We start from the raw sequence: 23,934 nt of genomic DNA on the forward strand, positions 1-23,934 counted from the left end.
AACGTGATACTTTCTGACAATAACCGATATTCAGACATGGAATAAACTATTTTCTTCTCAACAGCGTCCCTTGATTATGGTTACTTGTGTTTGCATTTACAGGCATGATTCCAGTAGAATGTCGCGAACGTTTGACGTAGCCACAAAACTTCTTATTTTTTAGCTGATGCATGTATTTAATGTCTGATCTTTTTTTTAATTCAATTTTAACAAAATATTAATGGAATATTGACAATATAAAACCGCCAGACGGTATTTCAGTTGGTTTCATGTTAAGTCCGTAAAATTGGTAAGTATGTTATGCCCAGCGGAAATTCAGTAAATAATCTGTTTTGGGATTTTTTTTGGTGCGTGCATAGTTAGTTGTCGTGTTTATCTTCATGACTTTATGTAATGTATTGACTGACTGTATATTTCCTATGTGTCTTTATTACACTTCCGTATGGTATTTTTGATAAGATTAAAATTACACAAATATTGTGTCGTACATGCATAACACGTTTGCATATGTATAGATATGTCAGACATGCTGTTGTTATTTTTAATAATGTCATTCATTCAAACATATACAGTTTAGCCTGTAAGTCGTATCAAGCAAATCCGCAAACGATTGCATACGTAGATATACGTCAAGACATTATACATAAAAAATCTCTTCCCGATGTATTTGATATTTTCTAAGCTCGCGAATTTAGATTTACACACTACTCACATATATCTGTTGAGTGCAACGGTCTTCATATTACTTAAGTGAAGTAATACTGGCCTAACATCTAATTAAAAGCGCAAATGTAAAGCACATACAATGTGTCTTTAGAATACCTTTAAAGATCTAAACGTATCATAAGGTTACAATACGCTGTAAATGGGCTATCTATACGTAACTCTTAGTATAAATACGGTTAATATGTACATGGACATTTTTTTTATTGTATCCGTATGATATTTGATTAACACGTGTTTTCCTCAGAAACACAGAAGTGCAACAGGGTCATTATGCTGATCGATTAACTTATTTTAAACATTTCGTTTGAATACGTACAATAAGTTGTCAATGAGTAGATCGCTTTTTTCAAAACCAATATGAATGACCCAATGGTTGAATGGATGAGCTTGCCTCTTGCAGGACCATTTTTGCGCGGTTGCTGTCTTACCAAGGATTTAACCTTAAAGACATTTATCAGCAGCAAATAAGTTGAAAGAGATATTTCACACCACTAGACCCAAATGAAAAACAGTGCGCCTGAATTGGCCATATTGAAAAATATAGGGTGAAGCATTGCGTTTTGCAAAGATCGATGCCATATGTTGCGCCTGGAGGTATCGTATCCGATTTAGAAATAATGAGCGAATAGAGCATTTTCACAATTAAAGTCACACACCTTAAAATGAAATCATGGCATTGTAAATTAAAGTATAACTTAGAAACATATTTTATCTATACCACTTAGAATATATCTGGTGGTTACAAGGTAGAAATCTGTTTCTTTTGCGCTTTAAAACTTAAATATAATCGCGTTGGTCGATATGGACGTATACGTCTAGAAATCTTACTTTCGGTCGTTAAAGCAATACCGTTTGAAAAATAATAAATTACTTGCTAACTAAGCTATAGATTTAATTTTACCTATCTCAATTAGAATATTACTGGTGGTTACAAGGTAGAAATCCGCCTTTTTTGCGCTTTAAAACTTAAAAATAATTGCGTTTGTCGAAATGGACGTATAAGTATAGAAATGCTACTTTCGGTTTTAAAATTAAAAAAATAAATAAATAATTACTTGCTCACTTGGCTATATATTTAATGACAATTTTGCACACTTTCAAATTTCAATTATATGTATTGATTAACATGTACTTCATTTCAAGGTGTGTGGCTTTAAAGTCTCGAATTATTTTCATTATTTATAATGCGCAATTTATTTTATATAAAAAAACTATTGCTATTTCCTTCTGTTCCATACGCTTATATACTTACTGAAAGTCGTGTTATATATAGAGGATATTTGTTGGAATCGATGGAATATCGATTTTATTTCACGAGTGATCATATAAAATATGTATTTTTTTATGATCACGAGTGAATTTAAATCGATATATTATCGATTCCAACAAATTTTCTATTTATTTATGCATTTTGTTACTAGTTTAACTGGATAATATCGCTTGATTTATGACGTCATTTCGTTGAAAAAATGACGTCATTTCACAGTGAAACAGTGAAAAATATCGATATTTTTCACTGTTATTTTTCACTGTTTAAAACAGTGGAATACCAGTTTTATTTCACTGATATTTCTCTATATACCACCGGAAAGCATAAAATAAAGTTTTATATTAGCATACAAACGTTTGAAATTACTTGCTTTAAACATAATACATTCATCTTGCTGGATAATGAAGTCAGTCTGCGGGCAGCCTGTAAGGATATCGTCCATGAAAGCCATAATAGGCGACATTCATTTGCTCGTTGCAATTAATAACATTATTTGACGTGAATATGCTAGCGAAATGTTTGATTTTGGTTAGATTTTTCATTTACAACACGCAATGAGATATACATGTGTGATCGAAAACGGCGTCATAATGACATACTAACATTGCAATTATTTGCACATCGCGATCAACAAAAAATGTGACATATATAATGAGCCATATGAGGACACGTTAACTACGATCTAGTGTAGGATAATTTATTTTATATAATTTATATGTATACGTACACACGGTAGTAGAAAGAATATAAGAGTACATACTAATTTATAATAGGTATTTCTATGTCTTATATTATGTGAATTCCAGAATGGATATGTTAAATTTGGTATGTATCGATATAAAAACACAAGTTTAGAATTGTATTCATACATATGCAATACACTTTATAAAATCGACTAAGTCAATTTCAACCTTTAATTATATGTATCTGGCCATCAAGTACAATGGTGCTTACTTCGGTGTAATAGTTTTTAAACCTAAGTAAAACAAAGTGATATATAAATAAACAATAGAAAACAACATTACATTAACTTAAAACATACCCATGCTTAGATCAATGAAGATGCACATTTATGCTTAGATCAGCCAAGAGGCTAATCTGTGCTTAGATCAACAAAAGGCTAAACTTTGCTTAGATCAGTGAAGAGGTTAACCTGTGCTTAGATCAGTGATGAGGCAAATCTATGCTTAGATCAACAAGAGGCTAACCTTTGCTTAGATCAGTGAAGAGGCTAACCTGTGCTTAGATCAGTGATGAGGCAAATCTATGCTTAGATCAGACAAGAGGTTAAACTTTGCTTAGATCAGTGAAGAGTTTAACCTGTGCTTAGATCAGTGATAAGGCAAATCTATGCTTAGATCAGACAAGAGGCTAAACATTGCTTAGATCAGTGAAGAGGTTAACCTGTGCTTAGATCAGTGATGAGGCTAATCTATGCTTAGATCCGACAAGAGTCTAAACTTTGCTTAGATCAGTGAAGAGGTTAACCTGTGCTTAGATCAGTGATGAGGCAAATCTATGCTAAGATCAGACAAGAGTCAGACCTTTACTTAGATCAGTAACTAGGCTATTTTGTGCTTAGTTCAGTGAAGAGGCATACCTGTGCTTAGATCAGTGAAGAGGCTTACCTGTGCTTAGATCTGTGAAGAGGTATACCTGTGCTTAGATTAGTAAAGAGGCTTATATGTGCTTAGATCCGTGAAGAGGCGTACCTGTGCTTAGATCCGTAAAGAGGCTTACCTGTTCTTAGATCAGTGAAGATACTTACCTGTGCTTAGATCAGTGAAGAGACTTACCTGTGCTTAAATGAGTGCAGATGCTTACCTATGCTTAGATAAGTGAAGAGGCTTACCTATGCTAAGATCAATAAAGAGGCTTACCTGTGCTTAGATCATTGAAGAGGCTTACATGTGTTTAGATCAGCCAAGAGGCTAACCTTAACCTAGACTTAAATCAGTGAAGAGGATAACCTTTGCTTAGATCAGCCAAGAGGCATTACGATGCTTAGATCAGTCAAGAGGCGAGGCATTACGATGCTTAGATCAGCCAAGAGGCATACGTATGCTTAGATAAGCCAAGAGGCATACTTATGCATAGATCAGTGAATAGGCTTGCATTTGCTTAGATAAGTGAAAAGGCGAATTTAAATTTAGATCAGATAAGAAACATAAATATGCTTAGATTAGTGAAGAGGAACATTTATGCTAAGATCAGCCAAGAGGCTAATCTGTGCTTAGATCAGTGAAGAAGCAAATCTATGCTTAGATCAGACATGAGGCTAACCTTTGCTTAGATCAGTGAAGAGGCTAACCTGTGCTTAGATCAGTGATGAAGCAAATCTAAGCTTAGATCAGACAAAGGGCTAAACTTTGCTAAGATCAGTGCAGAGGCATTTCTGTGCTTACGTCCGTGAAGAGGCATACCCGTGCTTACATCCTTGAAGAGGCATACCTGAGCTTACATCCTTGAAGAGGCATACCTGTGTTTACATCCTTGAAGAGGCTTACCTGTGCTTACATCCTTGAAGAGGCTTACCTGTGCTTACATCCTTGAAGAGGCATACCTGTGCTTACATCATTGAAGAGGCTTACCTGTGCTTACATTCTTGAAGAGGCTTACTTGTGCTTACATCCTCGAAGAAGCATACCTGTGCTTACATCATTGAAGAGGCATATTTGTGCTTATATCCGTGAAGAGGCATACCTGTGCTTACATCCTTGAAGTGGCATACCTGTGCTTACATCCTTGAAGAAGCTTACCTGTGCTTACATCCTTGAAGAGGCATACCCGTGCTTACATCCTTGAAGAGGCATACCTGTGCTTACATCCTTGAAGAGGCTTACCTGTGCTTGCATCCCTGAAGAGGCTTACCTGTGCTTACATCCTTGAAGAGGCATACCTGTGCTTGCATCCTTGAAGAGGCTTACCTGTGCTTACATCCTTGAAGAGGCTTACCTGTGCTTACATCAGTGAAGAGTCTTACCTGTGCTTACATCAGTGAAGAGGCTTACCTGTGCTCACATCAGTGAAGAGGCTTACCTGTGCTTACATCAGTGAAGAGGCATACCCTTGCCTAGAAAAGTGAAGAGGCAAATGTATGTTTAGATCAGACAAGAGTCTTACCGTTGCTTAGATCAGTGAAGAGGCTTACCTATGCTTAGATAAGTGAAGAGACTAACGTATGCTTAGATCAGTCAAAAGTCTTGCCTACGATTATATTTGCTAATATATAAAAGCTAAACAAAATAACACAATTCCAAACAAGTTTTGAATCACAGCAAATAAACTGACGTGTATTCATTTAACTCATGGTTTCAAAATAACTATAATGTGATGCCCTAGTGTCCTGCGATAATAATGTACTTCCTTTGCATTCATAAATTGTCACCGTAAAATGTGTTTGGAAAAACCACACATTGTTAACTATGCAACTTTGAGATTAAGTGGTTACAAATTAATTAAGTGGTTAACAACTTATTTAAAGATAGAGTGCTGAGCAAAATTAGAAATCCTCTAAAATTAATTGGCGTTTCTTAAGTTCAAACTGTGACAAGTAAGTTATTCATTAAAAACATGGAAAAGAAAATGTTTACCGGGTTGGTATGTATAGACTGAAATGTCTTTAAGTTAAGGATGCCTACAGTGAAATAAAACTACAATATGTAATCAAAGCGCAACATTTACCAGAATATTAAATTTAATCAAAGTTCACACGTTGTGATTTTGAGCAATCCGGTTCTGATTAATGTGACCCCTTTACTACAAAACGTCCTTACAAATGTTCTATCTTTTATCCCCTGTGTTTGGCAGGGAGGCAATATGGACCCATTGATTTAACTAGCCGAATGATGTGCAACCTACCATGTTAGACTTAGACCAGTGTGGGACTGGAACTTTCCAACTCCTGCTGCATATTGGAACGCCCTAGCAAAAATTATATACATACCCGGTAGCCATTTTTGTGTAGTTAAAGGATACAATTTGACCTCCTATCCTTACTTTACATCTCTGACTATGTCGCGATTCCCAGATAGTTGCGCCACTTGTTGCAAATCAGAAGTAAACAAATCAAGTGTTGCTGCCTTGAAGTTAAAACCCCGATTATTTTGAAGACAATGTAGCTGACATTCAAACTGATTTGAACGTGTTTGTATATTGAACATGTTTTGGTCCGGCTACATGATTACTTCATTGGTGTTGCCCAGCTAGTATTGAAATACGAGAAAGCAAGGGGCATAATACAGGATGTTTGAGTACGTTGCCTTGTATTTCTGAGATTAATAAAACACGTGTTCTTATTTTGTTATGATTATAAACACGTACAGACATTATATGACATTTTAAATTTGGTTGGTCAATATTTCTGATCATTTTAAAACAACTATATACATTTCAGGTTATTGTTCCAACTTGATTATTGAAATCATGGTCTTGACTTGAGCCTGTATATAGTCAATATCTTTAAACAAGATATTCGGCGTATATACTGACTTTGAAATAATTTAACTTTTTCAATAATTGTTGTATAGTTGTTTTTTCGACAACAAGTTGCATATCCACTGCATGAAATGTTTGTTATGAAATGCACATATATAAAACAACATACTAGTGATAGTAGTTACACATTTTACTATGTGTGATCCCATCGTATGTGTCCTTGCGTGGCTTATAATGAATTTATTTCTTCGTCATCAACATATTTGATATTTGATTAAGACGCAGTTTTCTTTTCACACATGCACATAACACTGGTACACCCATGTCGTGCAAAACTTGGTCTTTTGACATTTGCAGTCAGCCTAGCTAAAGCCCAGCATGTGCACTTTACAGTCAGTTGCTACGCTTTTTGCTATAAAAGAGCATGCAAGGTTTCATGGTGTCTCCTGAGTATTTTCTTAAGTATGCATATCCTGACAAGACTGCATGGATTTACAGGCTGAACAAGAGCTACTTTGGCAGCATATTACAGAAGTCCCATTTAATCATGACGCGAGTCTTTAACAATCTCTGTGTGCGTCTTGTAAACATCAAATCACGATACTTTCCGATGGACAATTGAAGTCACACTGTGTTCTTAAGCAAACTGACATATTTTGGTAGCCTTTTATGGCTTGCAGGAAAGATTTTCAGACATACTGACTGTGTAAGTCACACATGATTTGCTAGATAATTCAATGATTTTCCTTCTATTATGGACTCTTTACTTTTTCTATTTTTCTGCAGTTGTGTCTCAAAATTCAAGACAAATGACATTTACAGATAGTTTTGCATTAACATATTTCCCTTAAAGTTGTGTTAGTTGATATTTTGAAAACAAAACTGTGTTATCAACGGGTGGCAGACGTTCCCCCCCCCCCAAGACGTTTCCTCCCCAGACATTTCCTCCCTAGACGTTTCACCCCCATAAGGGGGTGAAACGTCCACATAATATGAAAATGTATATTAGAAGTAGTTATATGTAATTATGCCGGAATATGTGAAAAATAACTTTATCGATTAGTATTAAAATTGAGTGCATTTAATTCGTCTTAATAATTAATTATTTAAAAAAAATGGTGTAACATAAGTCCTGAGTGATTAAACGTGACTGAGTGATTTTTTATGGTTGTTTTTAGGGAAGCCTCAAACAAATTTTACCAATTAAATAGATCTAATTATAATTGTTTTTAAAAGTGCCTGAAATTTTTTTTTCATTAATTGAGATCCTTGAAAAGTTGAGTAAAAGCGCAGCTTTGATTTTCTTTGGTGGTAATTTTAAGTGGAATTGTATGTTACAAATTATACAATTATAACTATTGTATTAATAAATTGAGTAAAAGCACACATTTGATGTTGTTTGATGATCATATTACGTGGAATAGTATGTTACAAATATTAGTTACATAATGAAGATAAACCATAAGTTGTGATTTTCAATGAAGAATAATAACTATATTCAACTGAAAAACAAATTATTTTGACTAAATAAATATCATATTTGGATTTTTATTTTGAGTTAATAAAATTGTTATATTACATTTAAATTATTATTGCTCAATACAGCTAGTATGAACATTTTACATTGAGGTAAACAGTTGACCACCGCACATTCCCCATTTTCTGAATTTAATTTTGATGTCTATATATCACTTCCTACATTATTGTTTTCGTTCGAATTTTTTACATATTGATTCAGTCTGTCATCAAGATTATCATACAATAAAAAGCTTGGCACTAATATGTTAAGTTATGCAGAATATTTACTATTACTATTTACCATCCCAATTTAAGAATTTAAAAATTAATTTAATCTGTAGCTAAAAAATGTCACAGCATTTTAATGTTTTGGCTAATATCAAGTAACAACACACACCTACCATAAAACAATTTATCAGGCACTTATGGTGCAATATACAAGCCTTAATTGGATTAGCAAGTGTATATAACAAGATAACAGCTATTGTATAAAGGGGCACTTATGGTGCAATATACATGCCGTTTAATCAGCATTGATGAGATTAGGTGACATCTTTGAAGGGGGATAGTCATTCATAAGATGAGATTAGCACATTATCATACAAAAACATTTTTAAATAGTTTATCACTGTTTAATTATTATTAATGAATTGCTTTGAATTGACTTTTTAAATATTTATTAATTCGTAAAGTTATTAATTTTTCCTTAAATTCCACAAATTTATTTAATAAAAAAGTTCTTTTTTATTTTTTTGGTTTTAAATATTATTATATCATTGAGTAAAATTATTAAAATATCAATTAGTTTTGATTACATTTGCTAATTATATTATTAATAATGAAATAATATGCAAGGAAAGTGCAATTCTGTTTTAATTAGTCGAAATTAGTTATTAGTAAAAATAAAAATATCAGTGACATCCAATAATTTGATAATAAACATATGAATGCATGAAAAAAAAATGTTGACAGAAAAAACTTTATTTATTTATAATATTTTACTGTGACAACAGTTTTTAAATTAATATAAATGTGATTTTACCATTTTTCAATTCACCAATTCACCCTATTTAATTGGATTAAAAACAACAAACAACTACAGTTCTACAACCCTGCCCAGGTTTATTCAAACTGAAATAAGATGTTTATTGTGTATTCAAAACGGGTCTTGATTACACATTATTCTTGGTTGCATTTGTGCTCCCAAATGAGCAGCATATAAAAGATACTCAGTAAGATTTTGAGAATATTCCATTTATTCCACTAGTACACCAACATGCGCTTACTAATGATTTACATGCAATCCTTTCACAGTCAAACCCCAAAATAAGAATTCTTAAACAAAGAAAAACATACAAGCTGTTTCATAGATAAAGTTAATTAAAGACTTCATAAACAAAATAATCACTTTGATAATAAATCAAGATTATACTTCAAGCAAACAATTATAAATTTATTGGGGGGGGGGGGGGAACGTCTGCACTAAAACTAAAATGGGGGAGGGGGGGAAACGTATGGGGAGGAAACGTCTTGGGGGGGGGGACGTCCGAAAACCGTTATCAACATACGGCGTTCATTAATAGTACATTTCATCGTCCCTTGACGATTATTTGACTCAGCACTGGCCTGGAAGTCTTTGGGATGAAATTAACCGGCACAGTGTAAATGTAACTGGGCCATAATGAACATGCAGAGAAAGTCCGCATTTTCCTGCAACTATAAGCGTAATATCTTTACTACTAAAACGCAGTGGTGCGACAACGGCCAGGGGTATTATGTTCAAATAAGCCAATGACATATTTAGAGTGTATTCATTTGGGTTGGCTGGTGTTATGTAATGGTCATTAAGATGAAAAGCTTGGTTAAACAGCTACGCCAAAATACATAACTACAGCACAACAAAATGTAGCCTTAAATGGATGCTTTTATTAGGACAATCCACTGTTTTCAATAGTTTTAATAGGAAAGCTATTAAGGAGGGAGGGGTAAGCTTGCAGTTCTTTAACATCCTCATGACCATGATCAGAGACGTTGTTATTTCCGTCTCTGCCCTGATGTTGACACAGAAATAGACAGTTTAAATTATGTTGTTGTTTTTTTTCGTTTAAGTACTTGTTTGGCGTCATTTATATTCACGTTCTCTTTTCTTAATTACTTCAAAGCGTTTCCTCGTTCAACTTGTTTATCAGGCACGATACTTATCGTTGTAGTCTCAATTATTATTAAACATGTCGCCAATTAAAATCTAGTTAATGAAAACAATTCCGTGTTCCACTTTTGTTGTGAGTGATACCTATAACGCCCGATACTTATCTTTGTAAACCTAACAATTCAATACACTCAAACACACCCATAAACAACATCGCATTTGAATGTAACCTCTTTGTTTTGAGGGAAGTACTTGTCAAATGTAATTTGTCTCCCGAGGTTCACATTCAACTTTGTTAAGAATAAACTTATATTTGATATCTTTCGAATAAGTGTATCGTACGGCCGTAATGAAAAATGTACATACATTCCATGCCTTATATAACGTTCTGTATAGTGTCTCGAAAAATTTAGGTAAATGTAATATCATGAACAGTTACCTTTGACTGCAGATTCGTACATTGAATGAATTATTTAACCAAAGTTATTCCAACTTACACAATTAGGCAGGGCCATACATTATAATTTCATTTAACAACACTAGTTTGGAATACATCATATATCATGTCTATACGTCTTCTTTTGTAAAAACAGGATTTATATATTGTCCAATAGTGGTCAAGTATTGTTACGTATGATGTCAGCGTATGTCATCGTTATAAGTATTCAATGCACTATAAAGACATTCAGTTAAGATAATGTTACTGAAATGTATCAGTTTGAAAAATGCGTGTGGAAATGTATAATTCAGTTACACATGAAATCATGCGATGGGATAAATACCCTTTCTGCCATATAATGACAAACACTTCCAATTGCACTGTAGGTATATTGATTCTGCTAGAATTTTAACCATATATAACAACTGACAAAGTTATTGCAAAGCAATGACGTAATTTAGATCGCAACGTTCAAGGCTTGCAACCGGAGTCCTGTAACATAAGCATATTTCGGTGTCAACTAAATAGCGCCTCGATCGACGGCTGCTGTTTACCACAACTAATCTCCCTTAAACAATCTCCCTTATCCTCACTAAGCAATATTAGTTCTACGCATCACATCGTAAGCAACCATCAGTAATGAAATAATAAATGTACACCGTCTGGTTAGTTGCGCATCTGTTTTGGGAAAGAGTATTATATTCGCCAACAAACAACATTTAGAAATTCTTGAAGTCAAACTTGAATTGTTTTAATGTAGAAAACTGTAATGTATTAACTTGCCATTTGTATTTTTCCTTTTCATACAAACTAAAACAATACAGTTAAAGATATTGATTTCATACATTTAAATGCGCTGGTTTTTTATTGATACTCTTCAACAATATACTATCTCGTTTCTAAGAATGGTTAACCACGTGACAAACAAGATGGCGACGTCCATGCCTAGACATGTATTTTTAGCCGTTTTATTCCCTTTATTACTTTTATTAAGTTTTTTATTTCGCTCACTTGCCAACCATATAAGCAAAAAGTGATACGCGTTTATTTCGTATCAATATGCGCTCTATATCTCGACTTTACTCGCTGCGAAATTCCTACGCGGGAACCAATATTACATCTCCCGCTAAGAAAAATAAAACGGTCTGTGTTCTTTTGACAATTGTTTGTCAAAAACTGGAAAACCAGCCCTTGTCATAAAACATTCTGTAAAAACACACAATTCTGTTTGTTGAGCCTATTAATCGCAGTATATACCCTGTAGATCGCAGGCTAGCATCACTTCGCTGCTTGAGAACGTAGGGTTCGCGACCACGTTTGTGTTGAAGTTTCTTTTTCTCTTTCATTCTTCAACATGTTGCTGCATATGCAAAAGATGTTTCTGTTTATGAACATCTTCCTGGCTACAGTTGCCAGAGAACCAGCGTGTCCGGCTTGTTCCAGATACGACTTTGAAGAGCGCCTTCTTGAGAGGGACCTCCGCAATGAACTGGTCATCGAAACAAGTCCCTTGGCTGTATTTATTTACATTTCAATGTTATGTTGGTCTTTCAACATATGCTGAAATCGCGATCGCCCATCGAGGAATTCAGATACAGCCAACTTTCATGCAACTAGCGAGCGGCAATTACGCAACCTCTTCTATGCATGTCTTCATTAGGGCCGTATTGTCAGACCAGATCTGGGTGGAATCTATGGATAACTCAACACAGTTACATCATGACAGTCCATACAAATCGTTTACCGGTTCACTGATTCATATGTAAACTAATGCTTACTTATGTGCACAGAAACCTGTGTTTTGAGAACGGGATACTTTCTGAAAATAACCGATATTCGGACATGGAATAATCTATTTTATTCTGGACAGTCTCTTGATTATGGTTACTTGTGTTTCTATTTACAGGCATGACAGTCCATACAATTCGTTTACCCGTTCACTGCTTCATATGTAAACTAATGCTTACTACTGTTCACAGAAACTTGTGTTTGAGAACGGGATACTTTCTGACAATAACCGATATTCGGACATGGAATAATCTATTTTATTCTGGACAGTGTCTTTTGATTATGGTTACTTGTGTTTCTATTAACAGGCATGGTGCCAGTAGCATATCGCTAACGTGTTACGTAGCAACAAAACTTTATATTTATTATGACGATGCATGTATTTAATGTCTGATCTGTTAATTCAATTTTTACAAAATATCGATGTAAGTTGGTTACATGTTTAGTCCGTAAAAGTGGTTAGTATGTTATGCCCGGCGACAATTTGGTCATTAATCTGTTTGGGGAATTGTTTTGGTGCGTGCTTACTTGTAGTTATTATCGTCATGACCGTATTTAATATATTGACTGACTGTATATTTCCTATTTGTCTAGGATTTATTTCACAATCGTATAGTATTTTTAATAAGATTAAAATTACATAAATATTGTGTTGTACATACATAACACGTTTGCATATGTATAGAAACGTAAGACATGCTGTTGTTATTTTAATAATGTCATTCATTTAAACATATACAGTTTAGCTTGAATACGTATCAAGCAAGTTTGCAAACGATTGCATACGTAGGAATACGTCGATACAACATGTTTCTAAAAATGTTCGCTTCCCGATGTATTTTAAATATGCTAAGCTCGCGAAATAAGATTTACACAATACCAAAACACATCGGTTATGTACAACGGTCTTCATATTACTAAAATGAATTTATACTGGACTATGATCTAATAAAAAGCGCAAAGGTAAAGCACATATAATGTGTCTTTAGAATACATTTAAAGATCAAAACGTATCACAAGGTTAAAATACGTTTAACTGGGCTAACCATACGTAACTCTAAGGATAAATAAGGTAAATATGTGCATGGACATTTTCTAATTGTATCCGTATGCTATTTTATTAAAACGTAATTTCCTCAGAAACACTGAAGTGCAACAGGGTAATTACGCTGATCGATGGACTTATTTGAAACATTTCGTTTGAATGCGTAAAATTGAATGAAAATGTATGCGGTATGTAAGGACTGAAATATCCTTATGTAAAGGATGCCTACAGTAAAATAAAACTACAATACGTAATCAAAGCATAACATTTTCAAGAATATTACATTAAATCGAGTGTCCTCCCTTGCGATTTTGAGCAATCCAGTTGTGACAAATGTGACACCTTTACTACAAAACGTCATTACAAATGTTTCTATCTTTTATCCCCTGTGTTTGGCAAGGAGGCAATAGGGACCTATTGATTTACCTAGCAGAAGGGTATGCAACCTGCCATGTTAGACTGAGACCTGTGTGGGACTGGAACTTTCCAACTCCTGCTGCATATTGGAACGCTTTAACAAAAATTATATACATACCTGGCAGCCTTTTTTGTGAAGTTAAAGGATAAAATTTGACCTCCTATGCTTACTTTACATCTCTTCCTATGTCGCGATTTCCGGATAGTTACGCCACTTCTTGCAAATCAGAAGTAAACAAATCAAATATTGCTGCCTTGAGGTTTGTTAAAACCCCGATTATATTGAATAAAATGTAGCTTTCATTCAAACTGATTTGAATACGAACATATTCGTATATTGAACATGGTTTTGGTCAGGCTCCATGATTACTTCATTGGTTTTATCCTACTGGTATTGAAATACGAAATAGCGAGATGCATAATACAGGATGTTTGAGTACGTTGCCTTGTATTTTGAGATTAGTAAAAACATGTGTTCTTATTTTGGTAGGATTATAAACACGTACAGACATTATATAACATATTTTATCCCATCTTCACCGCGACATTGACGGTATAACACCCCATGAAATAGACTAGCCTCTATCCCACCTTGTTGCACGAACTACTTTTTATCCTGCCTCTGTTGCCAACATTGACCTAATAAAGCAGGGTCGGATAAACTAGTTGATCTCCGGCAATACCTCACGTGACCGCGATCTAACCGTAAGTATGTATTCCTACGCGCCGATTAACATGTTTTAATATTTGACCTTTGAAATTATTGGGACGCATCATGAATGTTATCGTTATGTTATATATATATATATATATATATATATATATATATATATATATATATATATATATATATATATATATATATATATATATATATATAATCCATTTTTAAATATATCACCGAACTAGCTTTCCGTATTCATCATTTTCATTTACTTGATTACGCAATTTATGACGTATCTTGTGTGGCGTCATTTTTCAGACGAAACATACTATCTAGTTCCTCTCAGGATTTTAGGGACAACAATTTTGACGTAGTAGGCTAGTTTTTAATAACAGTGTTTTAAAAATATTTTTAAAGCATTGAACGACTCATAAACGTATTTTGGATTGTGTGTTTGTCATTCATAATTGTTAACTTCAATAAATGGATGTGTATATCGTTGTAACTGTATTGTTATACTCTAAGCATTGGATTACAGTTGTCATTGATGTAAATACAATTGAGATTTTGTTTTGCTGTTGATTTTTTTTCGATTTTCTTAAAGAAAAGTATCACATTCTCGATTCATTTATTTATTTCTTCTAATATTTTCAATTGGAAAATATTAAAAGGAACAGTTAAATGTGAAACTACTTTTACATGACACAATCGGTTGTTATTCGGTCGTCAAGAATGGTGTGTACATGAAGAAGGCCCGACCAAAATAATTATTTTATTTCAATAAATCATGTGTCTTTGTTTAACTGTGTTAAATGCATAATTTAACGTGAAGCAGGATAAATCGAATACATGGTTGGTGCCGAGATGGAGAAACTTTATCCGGTTCGGCCCGAAAAAGAAAAATAGGGCTCGCTAAAGCTCGCCCTATTTTCTTTTTCTAAGCCGCGCCGGATAAACTTTCTCCATCTCGGCACCAACAATGTATTCTCCATTTATTCTACCACTGAATGTTTTTTTATAAGAAATATCTACAGTCGAGAAAACTTAAGCCTAAAAATTATACGACCTTCAACCTTAAGATCTAGTCAAGGGACATAATTTTTCGCCATCCGTATAACACGATGCCTAACCAATACTCGAAACATTTGTACTATTCCGGAAAATACGCGAAACGGCAATGGATCATATCGGAAAATAAACAAGGTAAAATGCAGGATGCGCCTAGTGTTGGGAGCGAAATTGGCCACAAAACCGTGTTAAAATGCCAAATACTATTGCTCACGGAACCTTTTGGTATTTCAGCTAATGGTTTACTTCAATATTCGTCATGTAAATAAAAGTCCGGAAACACAACGCTGTATAATACACCAAATCAATTAATACATGTACAGATTATTACGTGCTTTTCAGCATGTTTTATAAACAACATGTTCACATCGTATGTTCAACGTTTAATATAGTACTTGAAGTTGGTGACGAATTTCGAACTACCGGTATGGCTGCAATTTCCAGCCATTTGCTTGTAACTGAAATATATTCATAATGACATGCGTATAAAGGTTTCTAGATTGTGGGAGACAAAAATCGTACCGTAATCATTAAACGCAGATATTTGTTACGCGTATTATTTCTTGTAAGAAAAGCTTATGATCTTCACTTCCAGGTAATGCGCAATACACATTAAAGCACCTATGAGATGTCATTTCACTAGTACCACCTGTCGTATATTTAAATTCCAATTATAACCGCTAGATTTATTTACATTTAACTTTGAATTTTAGGAGATGGCTGCATTAATGTAATTTGTTTGGGTGTGTATTTCTTTGATTACAGAAATCATGCATTTGATTCACCATCGAAGCGCAGAAAGCGGCAACGACAATCTAAACGGTCCGATATAAGTAAACCGAATGAAGTCGCAAGGGGCTGTTTGCCAATACGCTGCCACCACAAATGTGATGAATCGAAGATTCTGCCGCCAACCACTCGTCAAGGCATAATTTTGCAGGACAATAGGATAGTGTAAATTTTATTCTGTCAGCCTAAAAAGAGACATTGAAGCTAACTTAATTATGTTGAGTCATTGTTCGAACCTGCAACTACCACATTAGGAAACCAAACTGTTCAACACGGAATAGAACGAACTATGCTTGACACTGTAATAAACACTTTTATTCAGTACAATGTGTTTGGTTCATTCATGCATGCATGGTTTGTACCAAAAGTTCATTACTTTACAAACACTTCAAGAATATGTCTTTTAAAGTAATAGACAGACACGTTTTAAACGTATAACTACACAATTTCAACATACTTTGTACAAATCAAATTCCATGATGTTAAACTGTACCTCAAATCATAGACTTTTGCCACGAAGTGAAACTCTTTATTGTTTAATCAAATCAATTTTTTGTTTCAAATATTTTCTAAAATTAATTAAATATATAGAGAAATGAATACGCTTTTATTAAAATATTTCAGAGTTCATAACATTAATTTTAAAATTATGTCATTTAACATTATAAGATGTCTGAAATGGTAACAATTATGTACATAGTAAACATGACAAGATAAGGGGTATCATCTATTTATGTTGATATATTTTTAATTGATATGAACACTGTCTACTAACAGTATTAAAAAAATAATTATGGAACTCGACAAATACAGGATTCCAATAAGTAGTACACTGTATACCACTGTCGGCACAGCTTCACTATTTTCATTAGATTGATAAATGATTCCGTCTACCCACATGCACATAATCAAACATTATTGAACTACCGGTAAATCTCTATAATTTCAGTAACATTATTCTTGAACGACTTCAACAAAATCTATAGACAATAACAATACACAACAAAAATTATAATTATGTTTTTGGTATCTACAGCAAACCTCAAATTTTGATGCAAAAAATGTTTTTACAAGCTAAAACAAATATCTTCGAAATATGTGGCTTACTAAATATCGTTTGTAGCCAGTTTTTGTCCTATATTTGTTGTCACATAGTTTGCACTCATATAATTATTATTATCGACAACAATTTCAACATTCTACATGTTAACAGCTATCTAAATTTTGTTCGGTGGCTTTTTATCTTTATGATTGGTGCAGTCCACCTCAAACAATGAATTATCCACTCCAGACTCAACATTGTATCTGTCTTCATTATAAGTGGGAACATTTACAGATAAAAACACACAACTCTTCTGCTTCTCTTCAGTCTCTGCAGTTTCAAACCCGAAAAAAACATCGGTTGGTCGTGACATTCTGAAATAAATTATCATAATTATAGCAATTGACATGTGCTAGTGTTCCGACGTCATGGGTTTGAGCCAATCAACTGGTACACTTTTCCTCCGTGGTTCCATGGGTATAGCAGTTAATCAAAGCAGCATAAAGTGTTCCATTAAAGTTTGAAGTTAATGATAATTTTACAATTACTCAGTCCACTGCTATATCCAATCCAAGAAATATTGAACAGTAACCATTAGTCCATTTAATTAACTTATCAACTGGGACTATACTGACCATATTCTATCTCGAACTTCAAAGTAAGATGTTAGGGCACTGAAGTCTGTAACAAAAAGAATACAGTAATGATTGAATTATGAAATGAAAACTTGTGTATGTTAAATATACCTCGTGTACAACTAAAAGAGATACTTGCTACAAATGTTGATAATGAATTAATCCAAAAACGACAAATACCTAACTTTGTGTGCATTTGAAGAGCGCAATTGCAAACAATGGAAGTATCACGATTGGGGAAGTATCTCTAAATCTAAACCATAAGTTACACAAAACTTATTTCCCCTAATATTAAATATAATAATCAATTAAAATTATAATCCCACAAAAGTAAACAAAAATGGTTAAACAAGACTAATTATACAACAATCATATTTTACAATTAACACTGCTGAAATGGTCTTAAAACTTTCTCTTTCAAATTGTTATCGAATCGTGTATATAAATTTTATATTTAGACAATCAACAGGGTTCTGATATCTTATAAATATCATTGCTGAATCGGTCGTTCAACAATAGCACGCGTTCTACATAAGATTTTTTAAGAACCAATACCATGTGTAACCTTAAATGCCTAGTTTTGATTACCTTTTTCAGTGTAGGGTCAAGACATCTTTCATGCGTTAAGACAGTGGTCAGGGCTGAGGGACGAGAAGTAACAAACCCATTTCATTTAACAATATAAAATCAAGAAATTCTTAAAATGATTACCATATCAGCAGAATCCAATACATTCTTTAAACGTGCTATACATGTACTGAAATTCATTAGTCTCGGCTATTATCCGGTGCCTACTTCATGCATTATCCGGTGACAGCAATCGACACATAAAATAGATGTGTTTTTTTTCTACAAACTAAACCGTCACTCATCATGGCAATGATTAAACAATAATTATGTTGCAGTTTTCATCAGGAAACTAGCTCCTAAATTTGAATTTCATTGTTAATATGGACCAATATCTACACTTAATTTCCGTTTCCACATGTTTTGTGCATAAACTGCTGGACAATATAGGTTCCCACTGCAAATTGACGTTTTTGTCACTGAGCACGAGTATACAATTTACTGAATGAATGTCTTAGTTGTTCCGTGGAATATTGGTTTGGTGAAATATGATAACGTAAAAAAGAGAATATTGAAATAAAAGAACACACCTACCTCAAAACAGTCAATATATTTCTGATATTTCCGGTGCCGTTTCGGGTATTATCCGAAAACGTTCAAATGGCTCCGATAGTATCCGTATTGGTTAGGCACCGTGTATAATGCATTAGCTGATTGACGGCGTCATAAAATGACATTCTTATTGCGTTATTTTCCAATATTATGTGATGTCATCTTTTAGTGTACACAAAACTAGTATGCGATGTCTGGGAAAAAAACATTGAAGATGCGCATTTTTTTCGTGTTTATGTTACCTGGATGTAATTATGAAAAAGTGCATATTCTATGAACTACTTACATCAGATGGAACCGGTGAGACGAAGGATTTGGATCTACATGTAGATCTAGCTTATTCGTGTCATTGATTTTCAGAATGTGTGTGCCTATTTAAATGTGAAATTGTGCGTGTAGAATATACTGATGGGTGTGTATTTTGGTTCAGTAGTCTATTCGTATTGTTTTGCTTTTGGATGTAAGTAAACGTAAGGATATTTTCGTTGATGAATAAACTTTGTCTTTGTTATTTAATCAAAGAAAGTCTATTCAGTAAGAATAACAGTTTGCAACAAGTGTTTCAAGACTGAATAGAAGTGTTACGAATTATCTTGTGTTTGGGTCACATACTACCGGATGTGAAGGCTAGAACTAGACTCCATGAAAATCTGCAGCGCCCATGAAAAAAATAGGCGAGTATAGTTTTCTTGATTATTTATGTGTAAAACGATTTTGTGCATAGAATCTACATGTACATGTATGTTGACATCGACACCATTTTGTCAGGAGCAATCGCTGCCATATTAGATTTTGATCATTTTTTTTCGAAAATAAAATGAATTATATAAAAGTAAAATCTTCTTTCCTCGGTCGAAATGTGTACAATTTGCATGCTGCGTAAAGTGAATCGAGGCATATGGTGATATTTTTTTCTCGTTTTACAGTTTTTGTGTAATTTTTTAAGACTATTTTGCGTATCAGAACAAATACATTCTATATCACTACGCATGGTTACATTCGTTATATATAGATTTTAAGCGCTTTTAAGAATTAATTAAAATTATTGTTAAGGTTATAAGATCTAATTATATTAAATGTCACGTTGAAAACAAATCAATGGGATAACTAAAATACTAGGATTAGCGTTGAATAGAGAGAAGTTTATGTTGCTCGGCTCAAACACCGAAAGCGCTCACCAAGGCTCGCGCTCCCGGTGTTCTAAGCCTCGCAAAATAAACTTCTCTCTATTCAACGCTAACATAGTATTCTCCTTATGTTAAATGTCACGTTGAAAAAATTAATTGGATAAATAGAATATTATGATTAGCGTTGAATAGAGAGAAGTTTATGTTGCAATCATAAACTTCTCTCTATTCAACGCTAACCTAGTATTCTATGTAAATTTGCTTTGTCAAAATTTTTGATCTTTTGAAAACAACTAAATAAAATTAAGGCTATTGTCCTAACTTGATTATTGAAATCATGGTCTGTGCTTGAGTCTGTATATAGTCAACAAGATATATCTTTAAAAAAAGATATTAAGTGTAGATATAGACTTTGAAATAAATGTAGAAAATTTGATATTCTAAGGTATTAAACTTATTTAAGTATTGTTGTGTAAATGTTAGCTTTTCTTTTCAATAAAACGTTTCATATTCACTGCATGAAATATTTGCATGAAGTGCACATATATTTAACCACATTATAGTGATCGTTGATACAAATTTTACAATGTGTGATCACAGCGTTTGTGTCCTTGCGTGGCTTATTATTAATTTATTTCTTTGTCATCCACATATTTGATATTTGAATAAGACGCAGTTTTCTGTTCACACATGCAAATAACTCTGTTACATCCACGTAATGCGAACTTTGTCTTATGGCATTTGCAGTCAGCTTAGCTTATGCCCAGCCTGTGCACTTTAACAGTCTATACAGGGGCTACGCTTTTGGCTATACAAGAGCACGCAATGTTTAATGTTATCTCCTGAGTATCCTTCTAAGTAAACATCTCCTGACAAGACTGCATGGATGCGCAGGCAGGACAAGAGCTACGTTGGGAGCATATTACAAAAGTCCCATTTTAGCATGACGCGAGTCTTTAACAATCTCTGTGTGCGTCTTGTAAACATCGAATCACGATACTTTCCGATGGAAAATTGAAGTCACACTGTGTTTTCAAGCAAACTGACAAATTCTGGTAGCCTATTCTGGCTTGCCGGAAAGATTTTCAGACAAACTGACTGTGTGCGTCACACATGATTTGCTAGATAATTCAATGATTTCCCTTCTATTATGGACACTTTACTTTTTCTGTTTTTCTGTAGTTGTGTCTTACAATTCAAGACAAATGACATTCATGTATTTCCCAAAAGGTCGTGTTATTTGATATCTTGAAATAATACTGTGTTATCAACATATGGCGTTCATTAATAGTACATTACATCTGCCCATGACGATTTATTGACTCAGCACTGAACCTGAAAGTCTTGGGGATGAAATTAACCGGCACTGCGTAATTGTAACCGGGCCATAATCAACATGCAGTGAAAGTCCGCATTTCCGTGCATTTATAAGCGTTATATTCTGTACTACTAAAACGCAGTGGTGCGGACAAAGGTCCGGGGGATTATGCTAAAATAAGCCAATGAAATATTTGGAGTGTATTCATTTGGGTCTGCTTGCGTTATGTAAAGGTCATTTAGGTGAAAAGCTGGGTTAAACAGCAACGTCAAAAAACATAACAACAGCACACCAAAATGTATCAGCCTTGAATGGATGATTTATGCTTACCCCGGTATATAAGAACGATCCACTGTTTTCAATAGTTTGTGGAAAGCTAGGCATGTGCATGAAAGGGGTGTAAACTTTCAGTTCTAAAACATCCTATTGACCCTGATCAGAGACGTTGTTATCTACGTCTCTGCCCTGATGTTGACGCAGGCATTGATTAATTAAATTCTTTGGTCGTTCAAGTACTTGTTTTGCGTCATTAAGCATCACGTTCTCTTGTCTTAATTACTTAAAAACGTTTCCTTGTACAACTTGTTTATCAGGCACGATACTTATCATTGTAGTCTCAATTATTATTAAACATGTCGTCAAATTAAATCTAGTTAATGAAAGAAAATTCCGTGTTCCACTTGTGTTTTGAGTGTTACCTATCAGGCAAGATACTTATCTTTGTTAACCTAATACTTGAATACACTCAAACACACCCATAACTAACATCGCATTTGAAAATAACCTCTTTGTTTTGAGGGAAGTACTTGTGAAATGTAATTTGTCTCCAGAGGTTCACTTTAACGTTGTAAAGAGTAAACTAATATTTGATATCTTTCGAATACGTGTTTGTATTTTTCAAGGGTTGCACAAGTATTGTACTGTCGTACTGAAAAATGTCTTAGTTGCAAATCACATAATGGCAATATATTAAACAAACACATATGTCTGATATAACGTTCTGCATATTGTCTCTACAGTTATCAGTAAATGTTATATCATTCCACGTCATGAGTTAACGTTGAATGTAGATTCGTACATTGATTTAATTATTTAACCAAAGTTAGTCCAATTACCACAATTTGGCAGTGTCATACGTGTGTATTTTATATAACAAGACTAGTTAGGAATACATCATATATCATGTTTATATTTATTCTTCTGTGAAAAACAAGATTTATATATTGTCAAATAGTGGTCAAGTATGGTTACGTATGATGTCAGCGTATGTCATCTTTAGAGGTATTGAATAAACTGTAAAGACATTCATTTAAGATAATTTTACTGCAATTAATTTGTTTGAAAAAAAATGCTTCCGGAAATTTATAATTTAGTTACACATGAAATCATGCAATGAGATAAATAACGATTGTTTGCCATATAATGACCAACACTTCCAATTGCACTGTAGGTATAATGATTCGGCTATAAGTTTAATCGTATATCACAACAACTGACAAAGCTATGGCAAATCAATGACGTAATTTAGATAGGTATGTTAAAGGCTTGCAACCGGAGTCATGTAACATAGGCATATTTCGGGATGTACTATATATCGCCTCGATCGTTGGCTGCTGATTACCACAACTAATCTCCCTTAAACAATCTCCCTTATCCTCACTAAGCAATATTAGTTCTACGCATCACATCGTAAGCAGCCATCAGTAATACAAATATAAACGTCTGGTCAGTTGCGCATCTGTTTTGGGAAAGAGTATTATATGCGCCAACATACAACATTTAGAAATTCTTTAAATTGAACATGCATCGCTTTAATGTAGAAAATAAAAATGTATTAACTTGACATTTGTATTTTCTTTTCATACAAATTTAAAAAAATACAGTTGAAGATTTTGATTTGATACATTTAAATGCGCTGTTTTTTTTATGGATACTCTTCAACAATATACTATCTCGTTTCTCAGAATCGTTAACTACGTGACAAGATGGCGACGTCCATGCCTCGCAGTCGTTTTATTCCCGTTATTAATTTTATTTAGTTTTTAATTACGCTCACTTTCCAACCATGTAAGCAAAAAGTGATACTCGTTCATTTCGTATCAATATTCAACTATATCTCGACTTTACTCGCTGCGAAATTCATACGCGGGAACCAATATTACAGCTCCCGTTAAGAAAAAATTAAACGGTCTGTGTTCTTTTGACAACTGTTTGTCCAAAACAATCTCCCTTATCCTCACGAAGCAATATAAGGTATACGCATCACCTCGTAATCAATTTAAAGCAACCATCAGTAAGGAAATAATAAATGTACACCGTCTGG

At 33.8% G+C, this 23,934-nt stretch overlaps 1 protein-coding gene across 1 annotated transcript in view; it reads left to right on the plus strand.

The window, feature by feature from the left end:
• The window catches only part of LOC127834218 (collagen alpha-1(X) chain-like), an 89,959-nt gene that overhangs the window by 16,644 nt on the left and 49,381 nt on the right, over positions 1 to 23,934 (plus strand). The gene's annotated exons all lie outside the window — the stretch shown is intronic.

The sequence above is a fragment of the Dreissena polymorpha genome, chromosome 6 (genome assembly GCF_020536995.1).
Source record: "Dreissena polymorpha isolate Duluth1 chromosome 6, UMN_Dpol_1.0, whole genome shotgun sequence".
Lineage (NCBI taxonomy): Eukaryota > Metazoa > Mollusca > Bivalvia > Myida > Dreissenidae > Dreissena > Dreissena polymorpha.